Source organism: Tamandua tetradactyla, chromosome 6 (assembly GCF_023851605.1).
Source record: "Tamandua tetradactyla isolate mTamTet1 chromosome 6, mTamTet1.pri, whole genome shotgun sequence".
NCBI lineage: Eukaryota > Metazoa > Chordata > Mammalia > Pilosa > Myrmecophagidae > Tamandua > Tamandua tetradactyla.
Window position 1 is genome coordinate 145,444,087 of NC_135332.1, and position 27,103 is coordinate 145,471,189.

Sequence of the window (27,103 nt, forward strand, 5' to 3'; positions counted from 1 at the left end):
TCCCACTGTATAGAAGTGGAAGCTGAGGTTAAGTACAGTCATCTGCTCAAGGCGACCCAGTGATATAGGCTCTCATTCTAGGTCTGCCTGCCCAAGAACCCATGCCACTAACTACCTTGGGGTTACTGTCATGAACATTGGTGGTTTCTAAGCATGTACCTGTTTCCAAGGTTGCTGCACACATCGTCTTGAGCCTCTGTATCCAGGCTGTGTTTAGCATCGGGGAAGAAGGCAGCCCTGAACCATTCCTCATGCTGTACCAGGTATTCAGAAGGATATTCAAAAGGTATTTAAAAAGTTGAATCATGTCTTTGCTTTAAAAAGCCAACAGGTGAATATTATATCTTGGTGTGATTTCCCTTCCAGACGATTAAAATTTAGGGGAAAATGTTGCTTCTCAGAAGATAAAACTTCTGTTATCTTGGATATGCAGAGCACTATATTTCACAATTTGTTGGGTAGCTGAGATGTCCTTGTATTGGCATTCTAACATCCTGGCATACTTTGAGATGATAAAATTTTCTCATTATGCAGGATCCCCATGCTGCCAGTGGTTCCACTCTGTTCTGCTTAGGGCATGTGGGCTGTTCCAGGCTTGACTCTCTGGTTCATAGCAGTAGATATATCTGCTTCTCTACATGAGAGGTATGATGGGGCAGAGTGTCTCTGCACATCACATTCACACATTGATGATAATAAAGTTGACATTAATAACGGTTGCCAATTATTAAGTGCCTGCTTTATGCCAAGGCATTGCACTAGGCATTTGCCTATATTATCTCCTTTAATCCTCTCAGTTACTCTATTGAGGTATTGTTTTGCTCTTTATACAGATAAGAAAACCAAAGTTCCTTGAGCTTAAGTAACTTGCTCCAGATTATAGAGATAATAAATAGTTAAGGCGATGGAGAACTTTTCATAAAAATGTGCAGTAGGCTCTAGGGACAGATTTAAAATGTAGTGAGCCATTCAACAAATGGTGCTGCAATAATGGGATACTCATGTGGAAAAATAATGAAATGTGACCCCGCCATATAGCATACAAAACAAACAAACAAACAAACAAAAAATGTAGTGAGCCATGTCAGCATGGTTGGAAAAAAATGCACCATTTGGACATGTAAGCTCTGATTTATTTGTTAAAATAATAATGTTACTCATACTATTTGCAGTCACCCAGCATGTTATACTAAGCCCTCCCTGGGCTCCCTTCTATCTTTCTACTTTGCTGTCTACCTGTAGGAATTCAGAAGCCCACTGATAAGACTACATCTCATTTAGAACAACAATAATTTCAAAGGACAAGACTCCATGAAAGCCCAGTGCCTTGATTCTTCTATGAGGACAAAGAGTCCTTCAACATTTACAGAAACACTCCTCATTCAAGGGGCTCTTTCTGGAATTCTGATATAGATCTGGGAAAATTGATGTGAGGATGGGTGAGTGAAACATGGGCTGAAAGGAGCAATATTGCTATGGGTTTGAGGTTTTCCTTAGATAAGCATAAAATAAATAGTGGAAAGGGAAGAGGTAAGTAGCCAAGAAAACAGATAATGTGATAAACGTTTGTGGCATCTTTAGACTTCTCTTTGTTTCCCTCCAATCTGGAGCTTGAACTATTTCTGCATGGTACAGCCCTATGATATTGGGGAACTAATTTTCCTTGGTGTTTCCCCTAATTTCAATATAATAAGCTCTAACTGCCACTCACCATCCTTTGGGACTTTGCTTTATCCCTCACATCTGGAATGGAGTCAAGAAACATCTAGTACGGTGATTGTAAATCAGCTTAATGTTGATCTGATTTCAATATCACTGAAGTGGGAACTATTCAACTGGTTATTGCGATGTGTCAGCATCATTACAAATAATATTTGTTGAGATGCCACTAAGTAGGTAATGTTGTACCAGCTGTGAGGAGTTAAAAAGCCATATTCATTAATGTACTATGTTCTGAATATCCAAACTAGAAGTTCTCAAACTTCAGCACACATAAGAATTACCTGGATCACTTTTTCAAAATTCATACAACTCACCCCTGTCCCTTGATAGGTGGGCCTGAGCCTCTGCATCTTTGGGCATTCCACTGCTGCTGAGGATTCATATCTAAAGCTGAGAACCGGTGTCTTTGTGAAATGCTGGGAGCCCTGTGGTGAAAAATGAAGAATTCTGAAAAGAAATGATAATTAAAAAAATAAAGTTAATATTGCTTTACTTCCATTTAATATTCTCATTATCTAGAAGAGAACTAACATCTGTTGAACATCTAATATGCATTAAACACATTCCAGATTGTTTCCATCAAAATCCAGTCTGAAAACAGAAATCAGGCAGGCATTTCAACCAGAGGGTATTTAATATAGTGATTTGATTTCACAGATGTTGGAAGACTGGGACACCCAAAAGGGGCAGTAAGATTAGTAACTATAGGAAGGAACTACCAGCCCTAGGACTTAGGGAATAAAGGAAGAAATATATAATCAGAAGCTAGAAGTGCAGAGAAAGGATCATCACCTTAGGAGCTTAGCTGATACAGGGCCACCATGTGGTTGCTATTGGGACTGCCAAGGGGACATTGTATGGCTGATGATGGGACTACTGAGAGGGTAGTTTGAAGCTGGTGCTAGGAAAGTCAAAGGATGCTGGAGGTATAGCCATTCAAAAGAAGGTGGAAGAAGAAAGAGAATTCCTTTCTCTCTCCTCTTGCCTTCCAGTCTCCCAATAGTGTCTCCCAATTGCAGAACTAACTGGAAATGGTCTAGCAAGGGAACCTGGGAAATATTAAATTTCAGACCCCAAGCTCCATCATTACAAACAAAGGTATAGAAGTCTATACATGGAGCTAAAAGATAATAGATAAAAGACAAACATGCATTAATAAATTCACTTAATATTCTCTGCTATACTGTGAATAGGTTATATTATTATTCTCATTTTAGTCTCACAAACAGTAAGTAGAAGAACCAAAGTTCAAACCAGAGTCTAATACCAGAATCTTTGCTCATCCCATTGCAGTACATTTTAAACACTTTAACTAAGTTTATATGTATAATTTGGCCTTGACCTTTTTCTCTTCAGCACTGGCTGTGTGCCAGGCCCTGTGCTAAGTGCTTTAGCGATGTTTATCCTAAGTAATTTTGAAACAGTACAGTTAATGTTGAAGCAAAGTTGCCCAGTGAACAACTGAATGAGGAAGCTAAATAAGAATAAAGCCTGTTTTTTGAGTTGTGAATATATATACAATAAGAAAGGTTATTTTTCAGGTGAAAAATAGGAATTTAGGAATATTCAGGATATTTTTCATAAATTATTCAGCTTGCCGTTCAATTCATTTCAGAGATTAATTTTTAAATACATATGCGTGTTAAACATTGGACTAGCGATCATAGGGGATACAAGAAAAATATACATTAGCAATCCTGCTCTGAAGAAACTTACTCTCTAGTTCTATAATTAAGACTCAACTATATGGCACAGCATTTGTATAATGAAAACATAAAGGTCAAGAACCTCTGTGGGAAGTCATTGTGGATTGGAGGTGTCAGGGAAGATTTTGGGGAGAAGACGAAACCTGAGGAGATGGTCAAGTCAGGATGGGTGTGGAGAAGTGGAGAGAATATTCCATGCTACAGAAGAGCATGAGTAAAGGCTCAAGGATTGGGCATGAACCCACCATTTTGAATGACAGGGTAGAGCTGGGAGTTATTGTTGAGGGAAAGGACATTAAAACCTAGTTGTCCTCCTCAATATCCATTCTCCCTGTTTCCTATTAGTAGTAGAAGTCTAAGCTGGGCCAACGTCTACTCTTCCTTGAGGCCGGGTATGCTGCGTGAAGGATTTTGGCTAATGGGATGTCAGCAGAAGTGACATGTGCAACTTCCAGGTCATGTCCTTAAAAGGAAATGGGTTTGCCCTCTGCTGCTTCTCTTTCTCTTTTCTTACAGGCAGAAGTAGGGCTGTGGTGTTGAGCCATCTTGGACTAGGTAGATAACGAAAATATCTATGGTTAGCAAACAATCTAGAAGGAGCCTGGGTTCCCATCACTGATGAACTGCCAGGTAGCCCAGGACTCCCTACACTGATAAATGAAAGAGAAGACTCCACCTGAGAGGCAAAGGGAAGTTATTATGCTCTCAGGCATCCATCGCATTGAACTGGGATTCTGGCATTTATTCTATCTGAACTAGAAATGTAACTTTACCTTATCCACACATTTGCATAATTGTTACTAGGAACCTCTTTGGGAAAGACCTTTTAGAGAACCCGTACAGCAGTGGGAGGAGTGAATTTCTCTCCATATATCAGGCAGGGACACTCTTGAGTCCTTGGGTAGCCATGTTCTGAAGGAATACAGAGTTTCCTGCAAACCCAGAAATCTGCAGTGAAATCTTACAGTTGGTGTGGGGGTGGTATTAAAAAAACATTAATATTTCTGGAATGCAAGCTTTCATGGAATGCAAGAAAGATACCATAACTTAGGGCAAATTGCCTTTGAAATCAAATAAATTTTTGCAGATGACCTGACCTATTTTTTTGATGGCTCTTTAAAATAATCCCAAGTAAAGGATGAGTCATTGCATTGGCTCCCATTTGCAGCCTTTTTCTTTTCCCTGGTACAGTAATAAGTAGAACTAGACTTGGAAGGGAGGGGATAGAATTGATGGAGTTGGGGTTCATTTTTAATGAATTTTAAATGATGGAGTTTCATTTTTAATGAATTTAAAACTTGGGACTCAGGGGTGTGGGGGGGAATAAGGAGTCTCTGAAAGTTCTGGTTCTCTTTTGTCAATGTGTAGGAGGAATGGCTACCATGAAGGGGCTGCCATGCTGTACAGCTCTAGTCCTGGATGGTCCCCCAGAATTGGGTGGCAGTGTGACTCCATGTCAGGACTCTTAATCCCACTGCCCATGATGACCCTGCCACTAGCCAGGCCAGGGCAAGAAAGGGCTTTGGCTGGAAAAAGATTCTGAGGACCAGATGAATGATGCTGATAAGAAGCCAAGAGATGGGGTGCAGCCTGCATCAAAACAGCTGCAAACCAGAGCAGAAGTTCAGTCCAGGCCCATCAGGGGTTCAGGAAGGAAAGGTCCTGGGTCAGAACTGGCTCTAGCATGGAGTACTGCGCATAGCAAAGCTCACTGCTGCATGTGTCACTGACTGATTGGGAATGGCCTGGACCAAGAGACACTTGTGAGAACGGACTTTGGAACTGGACCCTCTCCAGGATGTACAGTCTCTGAGTGAGGAACTTTGCTTTGATCATCAATACATAAACTGCACCTGACCCAATGCCTGGCATATGGTGGTGCTCAATAAAGATCTGAGTGAATAAATACAACATGTGTTTGTCATCTCAGCTTCTATATAGCTAGGGCACAGAATTTGCCTCACATCAGGCAGTTTGATAGTGCTTGTTCTGCTACTCTCAAGAACCTGGATCCATCAGGCCTCATACAACTTCTGAGACAATGGGTCACTAAGGGAGTCTGACGCCCCAACCAGAGATAAAAAGAGCCAATTCTGGTGGGGCCAAGCTTCTCCCTCTTTGGTTCAATGTGGCCCCAGCTCCTGCTCACCCATCCTGGCCGCTGCAAAGTGGGCTGCTGCCTGCTTCCTGCACTTCCCCCAAGACCACAGGAAAACTTCACATGCCTGTAGAGAAGACTCACAGGGCATCCCGGGAACCAATAGAAGGAAGTTCAGATCCTCCAGGCTGATGGCTGGGTCCTCGCAAGGGTAATCCTGCTGAGCCAGGTAACATGAGTTAAGCTGGCTCAATTTGGGGGTTCATTGAAAATTCCTTGATAAGCACTGAGGTAGGAGAGGAAATAAGGCTTTTTGAAAGGACAGGGGGGATGTAGTTAGACGAGCAGGAAAGGGGAGTCATAAGGCTTGATTTTCCCTGACCTGCCCGCCGCTGGGTCACTCTGGCACTACATATCCCTTTATCTCTCTGCACCAGGCTTGCTCTTCTGCAGAGAGTCTCCAGCCCCTGGACCACTGACCCCATTGGCTCCTAAGACCACAGTGATGTTCCTGGAAGTGTCTCTCACCTTCCCACCCCTAGAGAACTTTCTCCAGAGTAGGGCAGTCTTCATGCTCTGTATTCGGCCTCACACTTTCCCCATTCTTATCCCCATTTTGACACACACCCCCATCCCAGTTTCTAGCTCAGAGAAGAGCTGACTAAAATAGTTTGCCTTTAAACATGGGTGAGAAACCCTCATGCCACATGAGCACAGAAACTCATTTTGGGTCTGCAATCTAGTTCTCTTTGTTTCAAACTGCTGATTACAATTTTACCCCAGCCAGGAACCCTCCCATCCACCAGCTCAATAGGATTCAGGGAGAGGAAACCCTTGAATGATGGAAAATGCCAGGGGAAAAGAGTAATGGTGGCAGCCCAGCTGGGCATCAGAAGGGTCAGCCAGGCTAAGCCAGATGGGTCCCGCCGGTGCTCGGGAGTGCAGGGACGGCCACTGGGGGCTACAGTTAAGCCAGCCCGCCCAGACCTGGGAGGTGGAAGGGGAGGCAGGGGCAGAGTGCGGCCCAGGAGCCAGGTTCGTCAGGGGAAAGACCCACCCAGAAAGATGTGAAAGCAAAAACCACGTCAGCAGAAGTGGGCCATGAACCAGGGCATGTGAAGAAACAAGAGGAGAGAGCCGGAACAATTTTACTTGACACTGGGAACCGCTTCCGTCATTTTTCAGCCCTGTTTTTACCCCTTGATAAAGGCACCATAAAGATGGTAAGAAACCTTATCTCCAACGTTGAGAGAAGAGCCCTTTGGCTGTCCAGTACAGGGACATGGGGAAATTGTCTCTCTACCCTGCAGGATGGCTGGCTCTCTTCTCTATACCCTGCAGTGACTTGCAGCACCCTGAAGGGCTGGAGGGAGAGAGTCTGGTCAGTACATTGGAGGGCTATGCCAGGCACTTAAAGCACTGCCAGCTTCCAGAATTGTAGAAAAAAAAAATTGTGAAAGATTTTGAAATTTAGTAGGTGTCCTGGCTAGCTTCTTCATCTGGCTTTGTATTTGGTTAGGCTATTTTACAACTTAGTAGAGATACACGTATACTTGCAGGAAACTAATTGTAATAATCCCTATCCCATAAAAATGCAAATTGTAGAATGCAACACTCTAGGGATGCTGAACCATTTTGCCAATTTTGCATCCACTTATAACTTCATTTAAGTATTCCCTATCCGACTATAAATATGTGGAACTTTGATTTCTCTTTTGAACTGGTTCCCTCATTAAATGAGTCAAATAAAATAAAATCTCTGACATATAATTGTTTTATATCTGTATGAGAGTGATGATTCTACCATTAAAAATAAATTAGCCTTTAACAGACACTAACCAGTCTCAATACATCCATACAATAAGGCTGTATCACCTCATTTAATTTCTACAACTAACAAATACATTAACATGTTTTAAGATTATATTACAGAAGTTTAACACATGCACAGAATGGGACTAAACCTTGCAAATGAGGAGAAACATTTTCAATTTTCCACCCCTCCTTTGTCTTAAAGGTGGGATATTTAGAAGGACCGGACAAGTGCCTACCAACTTGCCTTCCCCCCCTCCTCCACTTTGGTTTATTCTAGCTCAGTGGTTTTCTACTTTGAGATACATAAGCAGTACCGTACAGAATTTTATACTCCAGGACTGTGAAAGAGATTTAAAGGACTTACTGTATTATAAGGAATGCCCATGGTAATTTTTACAGTATGCAGGATTTTTACCTTCCATGGTTCTGAGACCCCCTCCCACCCCTCCACTGACTGCCCCCACCCCTTTCCCCCCTCAAAATGCTGCAATGTGACATCACTGTAATTGCATTTAGTGTCAGTGTGCCTGGGTTCCTTATGCTATCAGTTGCTTTTCCACAATGTTGCTTTTCTCTGGGGTGGCAGATCAGGTGACTGAGGTCCTAACTTCTAGGTCCTCTCTGGTCTTCCCTAGGCACTCTCTGCCTGCTTTCTCATGCAGGTACATTTTCCTTCATCTGAGCCAGACAGGCAAAAGCCAAAATGATGTGGATGGGAGGAAGACAGGACAACACCCAGTGACCCCTGTTGGGCCTCTGCTCCCCTGAGCATGACAATCCATAGCAAGTGGGGAGTGCTATCCACTGAGGATGCTGGACAGCAGCAACTTGAACCATCCAGAAAGGAGAGGACCAGAGAACATCACCAGGGAGGTCACAGATTCACCTCCCTGGGAGCACCTGTCATGGAAACCACAGGAAAAGAGGCACGGAGAGTCCCTCCTACTTGAAAATGAATTTTGCCTTAAAGCTTTTTATTTAAGAGAGCAGGTTTCCAGGTTTGAGGAAAAAAGAAAAAGGTGCAGGAGCAGCTGCGTGGGGGCCGCAGGTCTCGCGGTCATCCCGGCTGTCAGTAATGAATCCAAGGCAGGCAGGCCCTTTGGTGAAGCAAGCCTGTTTCTAATCCGTTCCTGGCTCATTCATCGTGAAGCATTTTTATTCCAGCCCTCAGTGGGCTCAGGGGCTTGGATGACATTCTAATCCCCGCTTTGCAAATGAAGAAACTGAAGCTGAGGCCTTTTCCAATGTTTCTTCTCAGCTCTCACTCCTGGCAATTATTATAAAATGCACTCATTATCCTTACAATGGTTTGGAAATTAAAGCTTAATTTGGTTGGTTATTTCTGTGGCTTTGCCTAATAACATTTGTACCTGTACCAGCCCACTGGGCTGTGAAGCTAACACCTCCTTCAATCACCAGAGGCTGTGGTTTGCCTCCTCGTCCTTGTTCCTGTTGGGCAGGCCAGAGGCAGTTTTCAGGAGAACAGTTTAATGGGTCACTGGGGTTTTTATGTTGGGACAGCTGTCTCTGTAAGAGGCAAATGGGACTCTCTTAAGAGAAAAGCTGGCCTGCAGGAAAATGTTCAGGCTTGAATTCTAAAATGCAGTAGTGAAATGGTTTGCACCCTTTGCTGAAAGCAAGTGCAAATGAAGCTGCTCTCTTATTCGGGTGAGGTAGCACACAGGGCAATTGGGATCTGGAAAGATACAGGTTCAAATCTTGACGGCTGCCATCGTTCCAGGGGTTATTTGGACAAGTTCTCTAATCTCTCTGAACCTCAACTGTGGAGTGGGGGGGGGGAGGTGCTTGGGATGAGAGAACTAGACTTATTGTATAATTGAATAAGATAATTTATGGAAGTGCCTGACACATAATAGATGCTCAAAGATGATAGCATTAGTATTCATTTTAGTACTAATAGCTGCCTCCGAGTCTGAGTTTGGTGGAAAAGGATGAGGCAATTTGGGGAATTCTCAGTCCTAGCAGCTGTGGCTTATGTGCTGTGAGTGCCTGGAGCTCTCCTAACAGTATGGCAGAGGTCTGGGCTTCCCTCTGCAATAGGGGCCCAGTGCTTGTCCAGGTATGTGGCTTATTTCATCATTTTGGGACTTAGTCAAAGTAGAGCAGTATTTTTAGGCCCATGATTCCTGGGAAGATGGGGTCCAGGGGAGTCAGTGGGAGAGTAAAGCATGCTAGGAGTGGGAAGGAGTAATCTGGATTTTTCTATATTGTGGTGAAGGCTCTTTTGGTAAGTTATCCAGATATACTATTCTGTGTGTCAGTCGTTCAACAAATGTTAACTGAACAGCTGCTCAGTCACTGGTTGGTATTCCAGCCCCTCCTTACACAAACACCCCTACCTCCTTCCTGCCTGCTCTCTTAGCAAGGTCACTGTAAGATAATAAACTGTTTTCTCCCTAGGAAGATGAAGGTGCATGTGGGATAGCTGGAGGACCGTGTGAACAAAGAGGGTGACTGAGAGACGGGGAGGCAGAGAGGTTCAGAAAGGAGACGGGAGAATAGAGAGCTATGGCATCTGCTTAGCAAAAATGCCTGTTGCCATCCAGCACCCTCTCTCTCCAAACCCATGCACTGAAAATAAGTCCTGCAGTAGCTTTGGCATGCCTGCAAAGGTGGTGAGAGTCTAGCTGAATAACCTCAGTGAGAACCTCCCAAGGGATTAGACCATGGCATGCTTGCATATGTGTGTCTGTGGGTGAGCGTATGAGAACTTCGCAATACTTCATCATCTGATAGAAAAAAATGCCTCCATTTAACCCAACAGTTGGGCTTCTTTTCTGTAGACACTCCCTCTGACAGGCTCAGGGGACTCTAGGAGGTGTGGCATTGCCACAAAGAGTGCAGCCAGAGATGCAGAGGGGCAGGATCTGGAAGGCAGCAGGCAAAGGGAAGGACAAATGCAAGGGAGAGGGGAGTTGGTGCCTTCCTGCCTGGCTTGTTTGTTAGTACAGCTTAGGAAGGAGGAATGTGCAAACCATTCTGTTACTGCAGAAACCATGCCTGCTCATTTTTTCCCCTCCTTTCCTTTCCCTTCAGCACTCCTCTCCTTCAATTTCCCAAAAGCCCCAGACAAATTCAACTACCAGCAGCGCCCTTATATTCTCAGCATGCGAGGAGACTGTTGTTAATGCCCTCTGGGCAATTGGTTTAATTAAAGCTCAGGGCATATGTTGCTTTCTGGTTTAGGTGGAGAAATGGAGAGGACATGAGAGGTCAAGTGAATTAATTACCCATGCCTCTCCTATTTCGTGTATCCTTTGTTAGCCAAAGAAAAGAACAAAATGGAGAGTCATGACTAGATTTTTAAGTTCTGTTCAGAGGCCTACATGTAAGAGTTATGGATTAATTGCTGTGCACAATGTTAAGCAAAACGCATTACATTTCCGGTTATAATTTGGATCCCTACTTGGTTAAAATGTCAGTTAAACTTATACTGCCTTTGTTGTTTTTGTAACTTAATCAGACTCACTGCCTTGCTGCATCAGCCACTAGAAAATGAGCTTCTGTGACTCTGAAAGCTAGTGCCACAGTTACACTGTGATTAATTTTATGGCAGCAAACATTTGAAGGAAAGGAATTGGTGATCTGATTGGGTACAGTATTTAGTATTGTGATGTGTTTAATACTATTTGTCTATGTCTTCAAACATCCAAGGAAAATGGCTATGCAAAACAATACACTATTCTAAGTGCAATCCTTCCCCACTCCCCAACAAAAACCTGTAAACTACTTGTTTTGAATTTTCTGTATATCCACTAAATCCATTGTGACACACTGTATTTTTTTTTACCTCAAGGTATGACTTTTCTTAGTGATGTGATAAAGCTGTAGTACTATGTCATATTTATCACATTTTTAAACTCTTCATTCCCTTACTCACTGAACATAGATGAGTACTTACTACATGTAGGTACTGCTGTTGGTACAAGAGGTAAAGTTTCATCTTTCTGGGGTGACTCACAGCCCCCCTTCTTTAGTCAGTTAGCCTCCTGGCCACATCTGTATCTTGATATTTGGTCAAAGGTACCTAATGGACAAATATTCCCTGGACATTCTTAAGCTGTCATTTATCAGCTTGACAACCCAATGGAATCAGAGCATTTCAGCTCAGGTGAGTCTAGCTAAAGCCCGGGTGTGCTTCTGATTGATTAGCCTAGTTTGGGTCACGTGCCTACACCTGAACCCATCACTTTGACTGAGAGGTGGTGGGCTCTCCTCGGACAAACTTGGGATAAATGGCCACTCATGAAGGTGAGGGGGGTTAGTTCCTCACAACCATGTGGCCTGAGTGGTTTCCAAAAAGGATAGGTAAGGTGGTCAGAAAAAAGCAGTAGATGGCTACTATATGGCTCAAACCTCCCTCATAAGTGCCAGACCTTGATTAATTGCTTACTCAATACTCCCACTCGGATGTCCCACCTATACCTGCAAGTCACCATATCACAAACTGGATTTGTCATTTTTCCCCACAAATTCACACCTTTCTTGTGTGCCTCATCTTGGTGAAGGGCACCAGAGTCCACCCAACTGTCCCTGACTTACAAGCCTCAATCTTCTCACCCCAAGGGTGATTTGTCATCAGATCCAAAACTTTTCTTGCCTCCATCCTTCTTCTCCAGTTCACTGCCACCACCTTGGTTCAGATATCATCATTATCTCCTACCCAGATGGATTGCAATGGTCTCCTAACTGGCTTTCCTCCTTTTAGTCTTGCCCCTCTCCAATCCCAGTGGATCTTCACCAACTAAAATATGACCATGCCACTCTCTTGTTTCAAATCATTCAATGACTGCCCAGTGGCTTCAAGATATGGACAAACTTTTTAAACCTGAAACACAAAGCTTTATCTTTCATACAAACCTCTTCACCTGGCTTCTCCAATCTGGCTTTGGGACCACTCCTCTGGCTCTGACAGGCCATCATACCATTCTGACAATACTGTCATGATGTGTTTGCTTGCCTGTCTTTCTACTCATTTGGAATGAGTGTCTCATGCAACACTCATTCCAAACCCTTCATGGCTTGCTTTCCTGTTTGAGATGGAAAGCTAAAAACTATACATAAGAGTCCCTTGCAACTGGGATGCAGGAATGCAACATAGGTTCTACAGAGCAGTTGCACCTAGGAGATTCAAATGGAAGTGCACAATGGAGACTGGATCTTCTGGCTACTTGTTGGTAGCATCTGGTTCTTCCATAGACAGATATGATTGAGTTTCCAGGGTTCAGCTTCCAGTACCAGGAGGCTATAGCAACGGTGTTTCCACTAGAGCAGCTCCTTGGTGTTATTAGTCATTTTTCTTTGTCTGAATAGTCCCTACATTCATTGCTCCTGCTTGCATGAACACCAAGCCTGGCCTGGCCCTACCCAAGATTCTGTGAGCTACTCAACTTTCCACAATAAAACTCTTTCTGCTTAAACAAGTTAGAGTAGGTGCTGCTGTCTGCACCTAAGAGCCCTGATTAATATAGATGATGACCATTACATCTTTGTGTCTGTAGTGCCCAGCACAGTGTCTACTCAAAATAAATGTTGTATACCTGTTTGTTGAATGAATGCCTGAATGTGCATTTCCTCTGCTCTTGGAGTCCTTGCTTGAGACAACAATATTTCAAGGCAACAGGTTATGTAGGAAAGTTATGAAAATGCAAGGATGGGAGCATTAGGGCCATCTCAGGGAAGGTAACATTTGAGATGGGCCTTTAGGAATGAGTAGTAATTCACTGCAGATGTGATGATTAATTTCACATATCCACTTGGCTAGGCTGTGGTGTCCAATTGTTAGGTCAAGCAAGCACAAGTGTTATTGTTACTGTGAGTGTATTTCATAGATGGATTTAAATCATTAGGTAGTTGCCTGCATCTGTGGCTGATTATATCAACAGTCAACAAAAGAGATTGCCTTCAGCAATGAGAGAAGTCACCTTACTCCACCAGTTGGAAGTCATAAGACAAGAACTGAGATTTTCAGCAGTCAGAAACAAGAATTTCTATCTCTATTTCAGACACCCACCTCTCCTGGAGAATTCGCTGTCACCTTCACTGAGTTTTCAACATGTAGCCTGCCCTGTGGAATTTGAACTTACCAACCTTCATGGTCACATGAACCAATTCCTATAATAAACCTCCGAATATTTACACATATGCACACATACACACATTCCCTATCAGTTCTCTTTCTCTGGAAGATCCTAGGACAGTAGATAAGGAGATAAAGGTGATTCCAGGCAGGAGAATGGTATATTCAATAGCCCAAACACATTACAGAATGTATGTGGTTATATAGGAAATGCCATAAAATGCAGAAATGAACATGGATATGGAGGGGAAGCCAGGGTTTCCGGAACTTTCTAGATGCCTGCTACTGAACTATGTTGTTTATATACATTATCATCTAATTTAATCCTCCATATATTTATTATTCCCATTTTATAAGTTGTGATTTGCCCATGGTCAGGGGTTGCAAGAGATAGAACTCATATGCAAATTGAGATCTCCCTAACATGCTAAAGATTTAAGACTTTGTTCTCAAATCAAGAAGAACCAATGAAGGTTGGAAAATATGATTAGATTGTTGCTGCCAAAGGATTGGAGAAGGAGAAATTGACTGGGAGGACTAGTTGGGAGGCCAGATGAGAGATGACAGTCTGACAAGCCAGGATAGTGAGAACGGTGGGGGCGGTGGGAGCGGGATTGAACATCTCTGGGAAATATTTTAGAGGTGCAATTGACAAAGCTTGGAGACTGTTACATGTTGCAGGGGGAGGAATAAGCATGTGACAAGGGTGAGGCCAAGTCTTGGGGCTTTGGCAGGTGGGTGGATGGTGGTACTATTAGTGAAAATAGAGAAAACAGGCATAGAAGCTGGTTTGGGGATTAATTAATGATTTTGGTTTTAGAAGTGTTAAGTTCAATTGCTTCAGAACAATAGCTTGGAGATAACTGGTCATCAAGATATTCACCCGTCCAATTCTGTCCTCATGACCCTGGAGCAAAGCCTGGTGCTCTGGGTGCCGCAGCATCTGTTAAACCTTAACTGGAACCTGGCTGAGCATTAGGCCAAGCAAGCAGAGAGCCTTGCATTGCTGCATATTTAAAATGACTTCTTAGGCAAAGGAGAATCTGGAGAAGAAAGGCTCTGACTGAGGAGGGCAAATATCCACACTTTTCAATAATTTAGTGCTGAGTCTGTCTTGGCTGCAGAAGTACAGTCACAAGGAGCATTTTTAAAGTCAAACCCAATTTCCGTGCTAAGTCACGCCTGGGCAAGCTGGGTGCTTGCCAAAAGACAAGAGAAGACTCCAGACCTCTTTATAAACAGGCCCTGAAAGATAGGATGCACTGCACAGGAAAGCTGTTCTAAACAGCAGAAGCACATGGCTTATTTGCATATGTCACTTCCTTCTGCATAACTGCAGGTGCTCAACTCCAACTCTTGTGGACAAATGAAGCAGTCCAGGATGATCTCTTACTATCAAATTCCAGCTTAATTATAGGCAGGGATTTGGCCTCATATCCCTCATCCTTAGACTGCTCTGGACAAACTCACAGCCCTATCCACCAAGAAATGAGCACTTCTGAGTAAGGGTCAGGTTAGAAAAGGCTAGACTGATGGCATACCCCCTTATGGGGCTGGGATAGACAGCCTCGATCAGTTGTGGCTTCCAGGTAGGGGAGGGTATTGCTACTGAAGCCCTGCTAAAACTGCCACCAGCATCCAACTTCCAGAACTTGTCTCCAGAAGCACAGGCTGAATCAGCTTTCCAAACATGCTCTTCTCCAGCCGGCCACCTGATTCCTTGCTTCCTTCAGGCCCTGCCTCTGTGCCTCCTTGATTGGCATTGGAGTCCAATCCTACCTAGACCTGGGGATTGATTCATAAGCAGAGGACTTGTAAGGAGACTGATCAGGTGCTCTTGGCCCTACCCAAGGCAGGGCTTGGGTGTTTGTTGAATGGTTTAGCTGTGGTTCAGGCTGGATTCAGACTTTTTTTTTTTTGAGTTATGGATACCAGGCAAGGCAGCTCCCAGTGGGAGGGATCTGGCCAGGGTGTTCCAGTTGCCCCAGGCCTGCCTCGCCTCCCCAGGAGCCAAACGGATCCATATCTCCACTCATCTATAACCCATTAGCAGAGCTGGCAGCTCACGGAGGCAGGGAATAACAAAAAGTTGCAGCCACAGCCCTGCACCAGGAAGCTGGGCTTGGTGCAAAGGATTTAGGCTGGGTTTCAGCCCCCACCTGCCTCCTCTGCCAGGTACTTTGTGTGGAGTACTAGCTGCACAGCTGTGGGTGGGGGCTCTGCCCCATGAACTGTCCACTTGTGTGCTGTGATATGCCAATAGATAAGGTCTGCTGTAGAGACCCTCCTCCCCCCATCCCCAGTCATAAAATTCAAAATAAAAACAATACTGACTCTTAAAACGTATATGAATGCCAAAATTAAAATAACTTTGAGACATTTAGGATTGCAAAATTTGGGTTCAATTCCCACTGAAGCTGAGTTTTTTAGTTCTGTAGGGGGCCTCTGCTGCGCTGGGACTCTAAAGCTCAGCGGCCGATTAGGCAATCCAGCTCTGTGCCTGCAATCTGGTTTCTGGGTACGCGGGTCTTGTTCCTGTGGTTCGACCAAAGCAATGCTGCCTGCTGCATGCTCTCTGCTCTATCCCTCCTCAATTTCCTGTCCTGCTTGAGGAGCCTGTTCAGCCCTTGGCTAACTGTTAATGCAGTTTCTGCTTCCCTCCTTGTTCTGGTTCCCCAAATTTGGATGTAGTTCCTGGATTCACTTTTGAGCTCTATCCCATATGAGTGATTTCCTGAAAACCAAGTTGCTTAAGAACTAATACCAGTGAAGATGGATTTTCCCTCTCTTCTTCATTCTTTCTGGACACACACTTTCTGAATCACCAAAAAGAATTCCAGACTGGGTGGCTGGTTCTCTGCACTCTTCCTCCAGGCTTCAGCCATGTTCCGTTGGGTTCCCAGGCCCTGAGTGTGATGGGAATCGATCTCAGCCACAGAGGCCAGGTGTCTAGCAGCATTTCTGTCTCCAGAATTGCTCAATGCAACATTTTGGGTCCTTCCTGGAACCTGAAAGTATCTCCTCCTCGGCCATTTGTGCTCTTGCCTACCTCTTGCCTACCATGATCCACCCAATAAACCAGCAGTTCAATTCTTCTCTCCATGAGAAGAAATCAATTCACATGCACTCCTAAGTACAGGAGTGTCACTGAAAGACCCTTCTTAATCTTCCAGGTAAAGAAAGCAATGCTTCACTCTTTTGGGAATCCAGGGATGTTTATCAGTAAATATGACTCCCAAGATAATACATATATTCAAAAGGAAAAGGTATTATGATTGATGAGTGTCTGTCATGAGAGAGGGATAGAGTAAGAGGGTAAATATACATATGCTGTATTTACCAACCTTGGCCTATGCCTTTGATGCTACCATATTACTTCTCCAAGATATTGGCAAAACAAAACTTTCTTGACAAAAAAGGCTCACTGCCATTCTAGGAGGCCAGGTTGCCAAGGGTGTTGGCTTAATGCTCCTGTAGACCCCCAAACCAACCCCACCCTGCCCTGTTCTCGGGGCAAATCAATACAGATGTCTGAACTGGCCTTCTTTTCTCATTTGAAGGTCTTGGCAGCAAGTCCAAAGGTGTTTTTATTATTTAGTGACCTGGTGGAGCTGTGTGCTTGTGTGGGAGAATGAATGCAAAAGGGCAGCTAGCCTCTGGAGTTCTAAGTTGCAACGGGAGAAAAAGCAGTCCAAACTCATATCTACTTTCCTGTTGCCTGCTGGCTCTATGGGGGGTGGGCTGGCCATCGAGGGTAAGTTGACTTCCTGCTTTTGTTGACTAGTCACAATAAAAATAAAGACAGAATCTCCAAACTGTAAATAAGAATTTAAAAATGCAGCGGTCATCCCCTCTCTGCATTAAGAAATGTGCCTTTACCCTGCAGGGTTCCTGGAGGTTCCTAGGAGAGGGGCAAATTTGTGAAACAGTGGCCAAAAGAAAGCTGCCGAGGGCCCAGCTCTGATTATCTCCAGTTCTTACTCATTGCAAAGGAAAGCAGCCTCTCTACATCCAAATTATATAAATATTGAATAAGGCTGCTTGGAAGGTTTGATATCCTTAAAGGAGCAGGGGGTTGGGAAGACGGGCAGGGAGGAGCAAGAGTTAAGGGCAGGAGATGGTGTCGGAAAATGCCAACCCTTAGCTAACAGCTAATACAAAAGTCAGCAACAGAGGAATGAGAATGGATCCTATCAGGCATGGCTTCTATTCTTGGCTTAAAATTTGCTCATGTATAACTTGTGAGGTATAAGTTGTACAAGAATTTGTCTAGGTCAAATTCAGAAGGAAGAAAGCGCTCATCTCTTGGTTTGGTTTCCTAAAGTTTCCTCTTATATTTGGAAGTCCAGTGTATTAATTCAAGGCACCTGGTTGTGGTAGTTAGAGTCAGGCGTCAACTTGGCCAGGTGAAGGTGCCTAGTTCTACTGCTGTGGACATGAGCCAATGGCATGTGAACCTCTAATGTTGGGGGGACATCTGCAGTTGACCAGAAGGCATGCCTGCTGCAATGAATGATGTTTGATTTAATTGTCTGGTGCTTAAATGAGAGAGCTCAATGTAGCACAACCCAAGCAGCTCAGCATACCTCATCTTGGCACTCATAGCTCAGCCCAGACCTTTGGAGATGCAGAAAGGAATCACCCTGGGGAAAGTTGTTGGAATCCAGAGGCCTGGAGAGAAGGCCATCAGAGATCACCCTGTGCCTTCCCATTTAAGAAAGAACCTCAGTTCAAAGTTAGTTGCCTTTCCTCTGAAGAGCTATAAGTAAATAAATCCCCTTTTATTAAAAGCCAATCCATCTCTGGTGTGTTGCATTCTGGCAGCTAGGAAACTAGAACACTGGTCTTACTGCAGCCTTCGGTATTGCAGGAGAGTCCTTTACCCCATTTCTGGGCCTCTGTGGGAGGGTCAGTTTCCAAGGGTCCCCAAGTTGTCTTAGAAGCCACTTCTATTAGCAAGCCTTCCCAGACACTCCAAATTTAGGCCTGGTCCCCTTTTGGACATACCTACCCCAATGCTCCCTTCCATCATAGCAAATAACACTGGCTTGCATCTGTGCCTATCACTCCCCTACATTAGGAATGACCGGGGCTATCTCACCATTTATGACCTTCACTCACCATTATACCCACAGCCGCTAGTGCAGTGCCCAGTGTGCAGTAGGTGCTCACAAAAACAAAACAAAAAAAAACTTGTATTAAATGAATACATGAATAAGAGTGTATAAGATGCCTGAGTGGGTCAGACTAAACTCCTACGGCAGCTTTGAGCCAGAAACATTTTTGAGTTCATATTGTGACTCTGCCTAACTAACTGCTGGTCTCATTTGGGAAATTAGATAGGGATGCTCCTCTTCCAATAGCTAAACACTGCTTTTTAAGAATTTTTTATGGTGGTAACATATATATAACTCAAAATTTCCCATTTTCATGTGCACAATTCAGTGACGCTAATTACATTCACAGTATTGTACTACTGTCACCACCACTATTCATTACCAAAACTTTTTCATCACTCCAAATTGCAATGGTGTACTCATGCAATAGCTCACCATTCCTTGCCTACTTCCCTTCCCCCAGTCCTTTATAATTTGTAATCTACTTCCTGTCTCTAGGAATTTCCTTATTCTAGGTGTTTCACATAAGTGATATCATATAGTATTTATCTATTTGTGTTTAGCTGGTTTCAACCAGCATAATGATTTCAAGATTCATCCATATTGTATATATATCAGAACTTCATTCCTCTTCATGGTATGCTGTTTTAGTTTGCTAATGCTGCCAGAATGCAATATACCAGAAATGGGTTGGCCTTTATAAAGGGGGTTTATTAAGTTACACATTTACGGTTTGGAGGACATAAAAATGTCCAAACTAAGGCATCCAGATAAAGGAAGAGTGATGACATCTGGAATACCTCTGTCATCTGGGAAGGTATGTGACTGGTGTCTGCTGGTCCTTTGGTTTCTTATTTCAAACAGATTCCCCAGGGGCGTTTTCTTTCTGCATCTCCAAATATCTCTGTCTGTGTCAGCTCTCAGCTTTTCCAAAATGGTTCCCTCTTAAAAAAGACTCAAGTAAGCAGATTAAGGTCCACCTTGAATGGGCAGAGACATGTCTCCATGGAAATCACCTAATCCAAAAGTCCCACCCTAAATAATAGGTCTGCCTCCAGAAGATTGGATTAGGAAAAAGAACATGGCTTTTCTGAGGTACAAAACAGTTTCAAACCACTGCATATGTATATATAACATTTTGTTGATCCATTCATCAGCTATGGACATTTTCTAAAACTTTTTTATTGTACAGTATAACATATATACAAAGCAAATAAACAAAAAACAGTAGTTTCAAAGCACTCTTCAACAAGTAGTTACAGGACAGATCCCAGAGTTTGTCTTGGGCTACCATATGATACTCTCATATTTTTCCTTCTAGCTGCTCCAGAATATAGGAGGCTAGAGGCTTAAATACATTTTTATCATCACAATCGACTTTTTTCCCCTTCTCTTCCTGTGAACAATAACATAGATACGAAAAAGCTATAAATTTCAAAGCACAGCACCACAATTAATTGTAGAACATATTTCAGACTTTGACTTGGGTTACATTTTCACAATTTTAGGTTTTTACTCCTAGCTGCTTTAAAACACTGGCGACTAAAAGAGATATCAATTTAATGGTTCAGCATTCATATTCATTTGTTAAGTACTATCTTCTATGCATAGTTCCACCATTACCTTTAATCTTTCAATACCTCTCTTCGGGGTTGTCTGGGCTATGGCAATTCTAAATTTTTTATATTGGAAGGGTCTGTCACTAATATGGGGTAGGGAGATGGGACTATCTGATGTTCTGGAGAGGCTAGGCTAGGTTTCAGAACTTATCTGGACCAGGGACCCATTTGGAGGTTGTAGGTTTTTAGAAAGTTACTCTAGTGCCTGGAACCTTTGTAGAATGTTATATATTGCTCTAGGTGTTCTTAAGGATTTGCTGGGATGGTCCTGGTTGGGGGTTGGCAGGTTATGATAGGTAGCAAGTTTTACCTGAAGCTTGTATAAGAGCAACTTCCAGAGTAGCCTCTCGACTCTATTTGAACTCTCTCTGCCACTGATACTTTATTAATTACACTTCCTTTCCCTCTTTTGGTCAGGATGTAATTGTTGATCCCACGGTGCCAGATTAGGATTCATCCCTGGAAGTCCTCTCCCACATCGTCAGGGAGACTTTCACTTGCAGAGTTGGGCTTAGAGAGACTGAGGCCACATCTGAACAACAACAGAGGGCCTCCAGAATTAACTCTTAGGCATGCGTATAAGTAGTCTAAGCTTCTTTGCTACCTACATAAGCTTCACAAGAGTAAGCCTCATGATCGAGGGCATGGCCTACTGATTTGGGTATCCCTAAAGTTTGACACCAGTAGCTCACAGACATTTGAGTGCTTCCATTTTTTGGCTATTGTGAATAATGCTGCTATAAACATTGGTGTGCAAATATCTCTCTGAATTTCTGCTTTAAAATATTTTGGTTATACACCTAAAAGAGGGAATTGCTGGGTCACATGGTAATTCTAGGCTTAACTTTTTTTTTTTTTTTACATGGGCAGGCACCGGGAATCGAACCCGGGTCCTCTGGCATGGCAGGCAAGCATCCTTACCTGCTGAGCCACCATGGCCCACCCTAGGCTTAACTTTTTGAGGAACAAATTGTTTTGCATAGCAGCTGCACCATTTTACACTCTCGCTGAAATGTACTTTTTTCTTATTTCTTTTCATCTTTGTCAGTAATGTTCTTTTCTAGTTTGTTTTGTGGTTGTTTTTAGCAATAACATTCTGGTGGGTGTGAGATGGTATCACATTTTGTGGTTTTGATTTAAGTTTTGCTTGTGGCTAATGATGTTGAGCATGTTTTCATGTGCCTATCGGCCATTTGTATATCTTCTTTAAAAAAATGTCAATTCATGTAAAAAATGTCAAATATTTTATATTTTTTATTGTGAAGTATAACATATATGCAGAAAAGTGATAAATCTCAAAGTAATTTAAAAAGCAGTTATAGAGCAAATTTCAAGGTTTGGCATGGGTGACAGTTCCACAATTTCAGATATTTCCTTCTAGCTGTTCTACTATACTAGAGACTACCAAGAAATATCAATATAGTGATTCAGTAGTCACAATCATTTGTTAAATCCTATCTTCTCTGTTACAACTCCTCCGTCTCATTTGATCCTTCTCCCAATCTTCAGGGATATTTAGGCAATCACTATTTCTTTATGTTGAAAAGGAGTGTTGACATTATGGGGTAAGGGGATGCAACTAGGTGATGTTTTTGGAGAGTATGGTGCCTCTGGGTTTCAGGGCTTTCTGGCACAGAAACGATCTGGAAGTTTTAAGTTTCTGAAAAAAAAACTTAATGAGTGAAACTTTTATAGAGCCTCTGAAAGAGTCCTGGGTATTCTTTAGGGTTTTCAGGAATACTGTTGGTTGGCGCTTGGTATACCATGGCAATTAGCAATATCTCACTGAAGTTTCCATAAGAATAACCTCCAGGATAGCCTCTCGACTCTATTTAAAACCTTTTAGCCACTGATACCTTATTTAAATACATTTCTTTTCCCCTCTTTGGTCAGGTAGGGACTTTGCCCTTTTATTTATTTATTTTTTTTTTATTTTATTTTTTGGGTGCATGGTCCGAGAATTGAATCCAGGTCTCCTGCATGAAAGGTGAACATTTTACCACTGAACCACCCGTGTACCCTTTCATTTTTAAATTGAGTTATCTTCTTGTTGTGAAGTTGTAGCAGTTCCTTATATATTCTGGATTTAAGCCCTTATCAGATATATGATTCCCAAATATTTTCTCCCATTTTGTAGGTTGTCTTTTCACTTTCTTTTTTTTTTTTTTTCTTTTTTTAAATTTTTTTTATTAATCAAAAAAAAGAAAAGAAATTAACACAACATTTAGAAATCATTCCATTCTACAAATGCACTCAGTAATTCTTAGTATCATCACATAGATGTATGATCATCATTTCTTAGTACATTTGCATCGATTTAGGAAAAGAACTAGCAAAACAGCAGAAAAAGATATAGAATGTTAATATAGAGAAGAGAATTAAAATAATAATACTAATAAAATATATATATATAAAAAGGAAAAAGAAAAAAACAAAAACAAAAGATACAAACACACAAACAAACAAACAAAAAAACATATTTCAGGTGCAGCTCCATTCAGTGTTCCAACCTAGTTACATTACACTTAGGTATTATTGTGCTGTCCATTTTTGAGTTTTTGTATCTAGTCCTGTTGCACAGTCTGTATCCCTTCAGCTCCAATTACCCATTATCTTACCCTGTTTCTAACTCCTGCTGGTCTCTGTTACCAATGATATATTCCAAGCTGATTCTCGAATGTCGGTTCACATCAGTGGGACCTTACAGTATTTGTCCTTTAGTTTGGGGCTAGACTCACTCAGCATAATGTTCTCTAGGTCCATCCATGTTACTACATGCTTCATAAGTTTAGTCTGTCTTAAAGCTGCATAATATTCCATCGTAGGTATACGCCACAGTTTGTTTAGCCACTCGTCTGTTGATGAACATTTTGGCTGTTTCCATCTCTTTGCAATTGTAGATAATGCTGCTATAAACACTGGTGTGTTTTTGCCCTTTTGTCTTTGCCCTTAGGTCCTTTGAGTAGATACCTAGCAGTGGTATTGCTGGGTCATAATCCATTCTGCCATTCTATGTCTTTTTTTTTTTTTTTTTTTTTTTTTTTAAAGGAAAGACAGAGAGAAGGAAGGAAGGATAGAAGGAAGGAAGGAAGGAAGGAAGAAAGGGAAACATTTTTAAACATTTCCTTGTTTTATTGTATTCTGTTTCTCCGTTTTTGTTACATGGGCTGGGGCCGGGAATCGAACCGAGGTCCTCCGGCATAGCAGGCAAGCACTTTGCCCGCTGAGCCACCGCGGCCCGCCCCATTCTATGTCTTTTGATTGGGAAATTCAGTCCATTAACTTTTAGTATTATTACTGTTTGGATAATATTTTCCTCTACCATTTTGGCTTTTGTATTATATATATCATATCTGATTTTCCTTCTTTCTACACTTTACTCCATACCTCTCTCTTCTGTCTTTTCGTATCTGACTCTAGTGCTCCCTTTAGTATTTCTTGCAGAGCTGGTCTCTTGGTCACAAATTCTCTCAGTGACTTTTTGTCTATAAATGTTTTAATTTCTCCTTCATTTTTGAAGGACAATTTTGCTGGATATAGGAGTCTTGGTTGGCAGTTTTTCTCTTTTAGTAATTTAAATATATCATCCCACTGTCTTCTAGCTTCCATGGTTTCTGCTGAGAAATCTACACATAGTCTTATTGGGTTTCCCTTGTATGTGACAGATTGTTTTTCTCTTGCTGCTTTCAAGATTCTCTCTTTCTCTTTGACCTCTGACATTCTAACTAGTAAGTGTCTTGGGGAACGCCTATTTGGGTCTATTCTCTTTGGGGTGCGCTGCACTTCTTGGATCTGCAAATTTAGGTCTTTCATAAGAGTTGGGAAATTTTCAGTGATAATTTCTTCCATTAGTTTTTCTCCTCCTTTCCCCTTCTCTTCTCCTTCTGGGACACCCACAACACGTATATTTGTGCGCTTCATATTGTCATTCAGTTCCCTGATCCCCTGCTCAAGTTTTTCCATTCTTTTCCCTATAGTTTCTGTTTCTTTTTGGAATTCAGATGTTCCATCCTCCAGTTCACTAATTGTAGCTTCTGTCTCTCTAGATCTACCATTGTAGGTATCCATTGTTTTTTCCATTTTTTCTTCTTTGTCCTTCACTCCCATAAGTTCTGTGATTTGTTTTTTCAGATTTTCTATTTCTTCTTTTTGTTCAGCCCATGTCTTCTTCATGTCCTCCCTCAATTTATTGATTTGGTTTTTGAAGAGTTTTTCCATTTCTGTTCGTATATTCAGCATTAGTTGTCTCAGCTCCTGTATCTCATTTGAACTATTGGTTTGTTCCTTTGACTGGGCCATATCTTCAATTTTCCGAGCGTCATCCATTATTTTCTGCTGGTGTCTGGGCATTTGATCAGATTTCCCTGGGTGTGGGACCCAGCTGGTTGAAAGGTTTTTCTGTGAAATCTCTGGGCTCTGTTTTTCTTTTCCTGCCCAGTAGGTGGCGCTTGTGGCGCTCGTCTGTCTGCACGGCAGTCGGCCCAGGAAACCGCGCGTGGAGGCGGGGGTCGCTGGCCTCGGCTTGGGAGAGTGCCGGTCCTAATTGCCCAGCTGGCCTGAAACGCCAAGCGTGACGGGAGGGCCCCGCTATCCAACGTTCCCAGTCAGACCGGGGAGCCACGTGCGTGGAGGGGACCCCAGTCGCCAGCCGCCCCGGCCGGGAAAACGCGCGCCCCTCGGGTATCTCACTGCAGCAGATTTTCCCTGCCCGTTCAGCTGTTCCAGAATGGGGTACGCTGTCTTTTTGGTCTCTGTCGTGACTCCGGGAGCTGTTTTGTATTGTTTCTGTTTCTTTAGTTGCTTTTCTGGAGGAGGAACTAAGACCCGCGCGTCTTACTAAGCCGCCATCTTCTCCGGAAGTCTCTCTTTTCACTTTCTTGATAATGTACTTTGTTGGCCAAAAGTTTTTTATTTTGATGAAGTCCCATTTATCTATTTTTTCTTTTGTTGCTTGTACTTTGGGTATAAAGTCTAAGAATCCATTGTTTAATACGTAGTTATCTATGTTTTCTTCTAAGAATTTTATTGTATTGGCACTTATATTTAGGTCTTTTATCCATTTTGAGTCTATTTTTATATATGATATGAGATAGTGGTTCACTTTAATTTTATTTGCATGTAGATATCCAGTTTTGCCAGCACCATTTGTTGAAGAGAATATTCTTTCCCCTATGAGTAGGACTTGGCAACCTTATTGAAAATCAATTGGCTATAGATTTGTGGGTTTATTTCTGAACTTTCAATTTTATTCCATTGGTATATATGTCTGTTCTTGTGCCTGAATTACACTGTTTTTATTACTGTAGCCTGTAATACGTTTTAAAATTGGGAAGCATGAGACCTCAACTTTGTACTTCTTCTTCAAGATGGTTTTGGTTATTTTGAGCCCCTTAGCGTTGCATTTGAATTTGATGATTGGGTTTTTAATTTATGCAAAAAAAGTCGCTGGAATTTTGATCAGGATTGTACTGAATCTGTAAATAGCTTTATGTAGTATTGATATCTTCAGATTATATCTTCTAATCCATGAACGTGAGATGTTTTTCCATTTATTTAAATCTTCTTTGACTTCTTTCAGCAAAAATTTGTAATTTCCAGTGTACAAGACCTTTACCTCCTTGGCTAAATTTATTTCCAGATATTTTATTATTTTAGATGTTATTATTGGTTTTTTAAAAATTTCCTTTTCAGATTATTCACACACATACACACACACACAAAAAAAAGGTGATTGGAATAATTGTAATACACAAACCAGAATTTTTTTAGACTTCCTTTATGGCTTAGTATTGTTTTGATTGTTTTTTATTTGTATTAGACAAGCACTGGTGTAGGAGAAAACACGGTATTTTCATAGTTTAGGACATCTTCTGGTTTCAATGCACAGACTGTGCAAAGATGTTCCATCTACTACTAACACTTATAGTAATGAAAACCTAGCATAAAATCTATACCTTCAACAATAGATGAATTGTTTAAAATTTATGGCACAAGCTCATAATAGAATACTAGGAGCCACTACAATTTCAATTGTGAATGTATTATGTTTATTGACATTGTAAGATAGCCATAATTTTTAAGGTAAAAATAAAGTTCGAGATCAATAATCATGTGGGATCCCATTTTTGTTAAGTAAAACACTTCAAAAAAGTGTATATAATGCACAGAAAGAAGCCCTAAAAAATAAATACCAAAATATCCACACTGTTTAACTATGTGGGAGAGTGGAGGAATAGGATGGGTGATTTCTGTTTTTATTATGTGTGTTTTCTAAATTTTCTATAATGAAACCGAATTACTTGCATAATAAAGAAAAGCTGTTAATGAAAAAAAAATTTCCTTTTCAGATTATTCATTACTGGTGTATAGAAAACCAACTGAGTTTTGCATGTTTACCTTGCACCCCACAACTTTGCTAAATTTGTCTATTAGCTCTAGTTGCTTTCCTGTGAATTTGTTGGAATTTTCTATACAGAGGATCAGGTCACCTGTAAATAGAGATAGTTTTACATCTTTCTTTGTAATTTGGACACTTTTTATTTCCTTTACTTAACTAATCTCTCTGGCCAGAATTTCCAATACAATGCTGACTAGCAGTGGTGAAAATGAGCGTCCTTGTCTTCTTCCTGATCTTAGGGAGAAAGTTTTCAATCTTTTGCTGTTGAGTATAATGTTAGTTGTATAAACCCCAGGTTTTACATCTCAATCCTTTTCTTTTCTTGCAGTACTGACCAATCCCTAAACTCATCTGTCTTGAAGCACAGCACACACAAAAGGCCAAACTTAAAAAACAGAAACAAAAACAAACAAAACCCAAAACTTTCTTCCCATCATGTGGTTAATCTGGCACAACCCTTTTGGGAGTGAGTGCTAGATAGTCAGGTATGACTTTGACTGCCTGGTTTAGGATTAAAGCATTTCATGAG

The 27,103-nt window shown here is 41.9% G+C and overlaps 1 long non-coding RNA gene across 8 annotated transcripts in view; it reads right to left on the reverse strand.

Moving 5' to 3' along the window:
- The window catches only part of LOC143688910 (uncharacterized), a 150,350-nt gene that overhangs the window by 60,670 nt on the left and 62,577 nt on the right, over nt 1-27,103 (reverse strand). For 7 of the 8 annotated variants that reach the window (XR_013178372.1, XR_013178376.1, XR_013178370.1 and 4 more), the window contains exon 4: nt 2,037-2,169. This is a non-coding gene — a long non-coding RNA (uncharacterized LOC143688910). The remainder of the gene's footprint in view (nt 1-2,036; nt 2,170-27,103) is intronic. The other variant, XR_013178377.1, reaches the window with a different exon arrangement.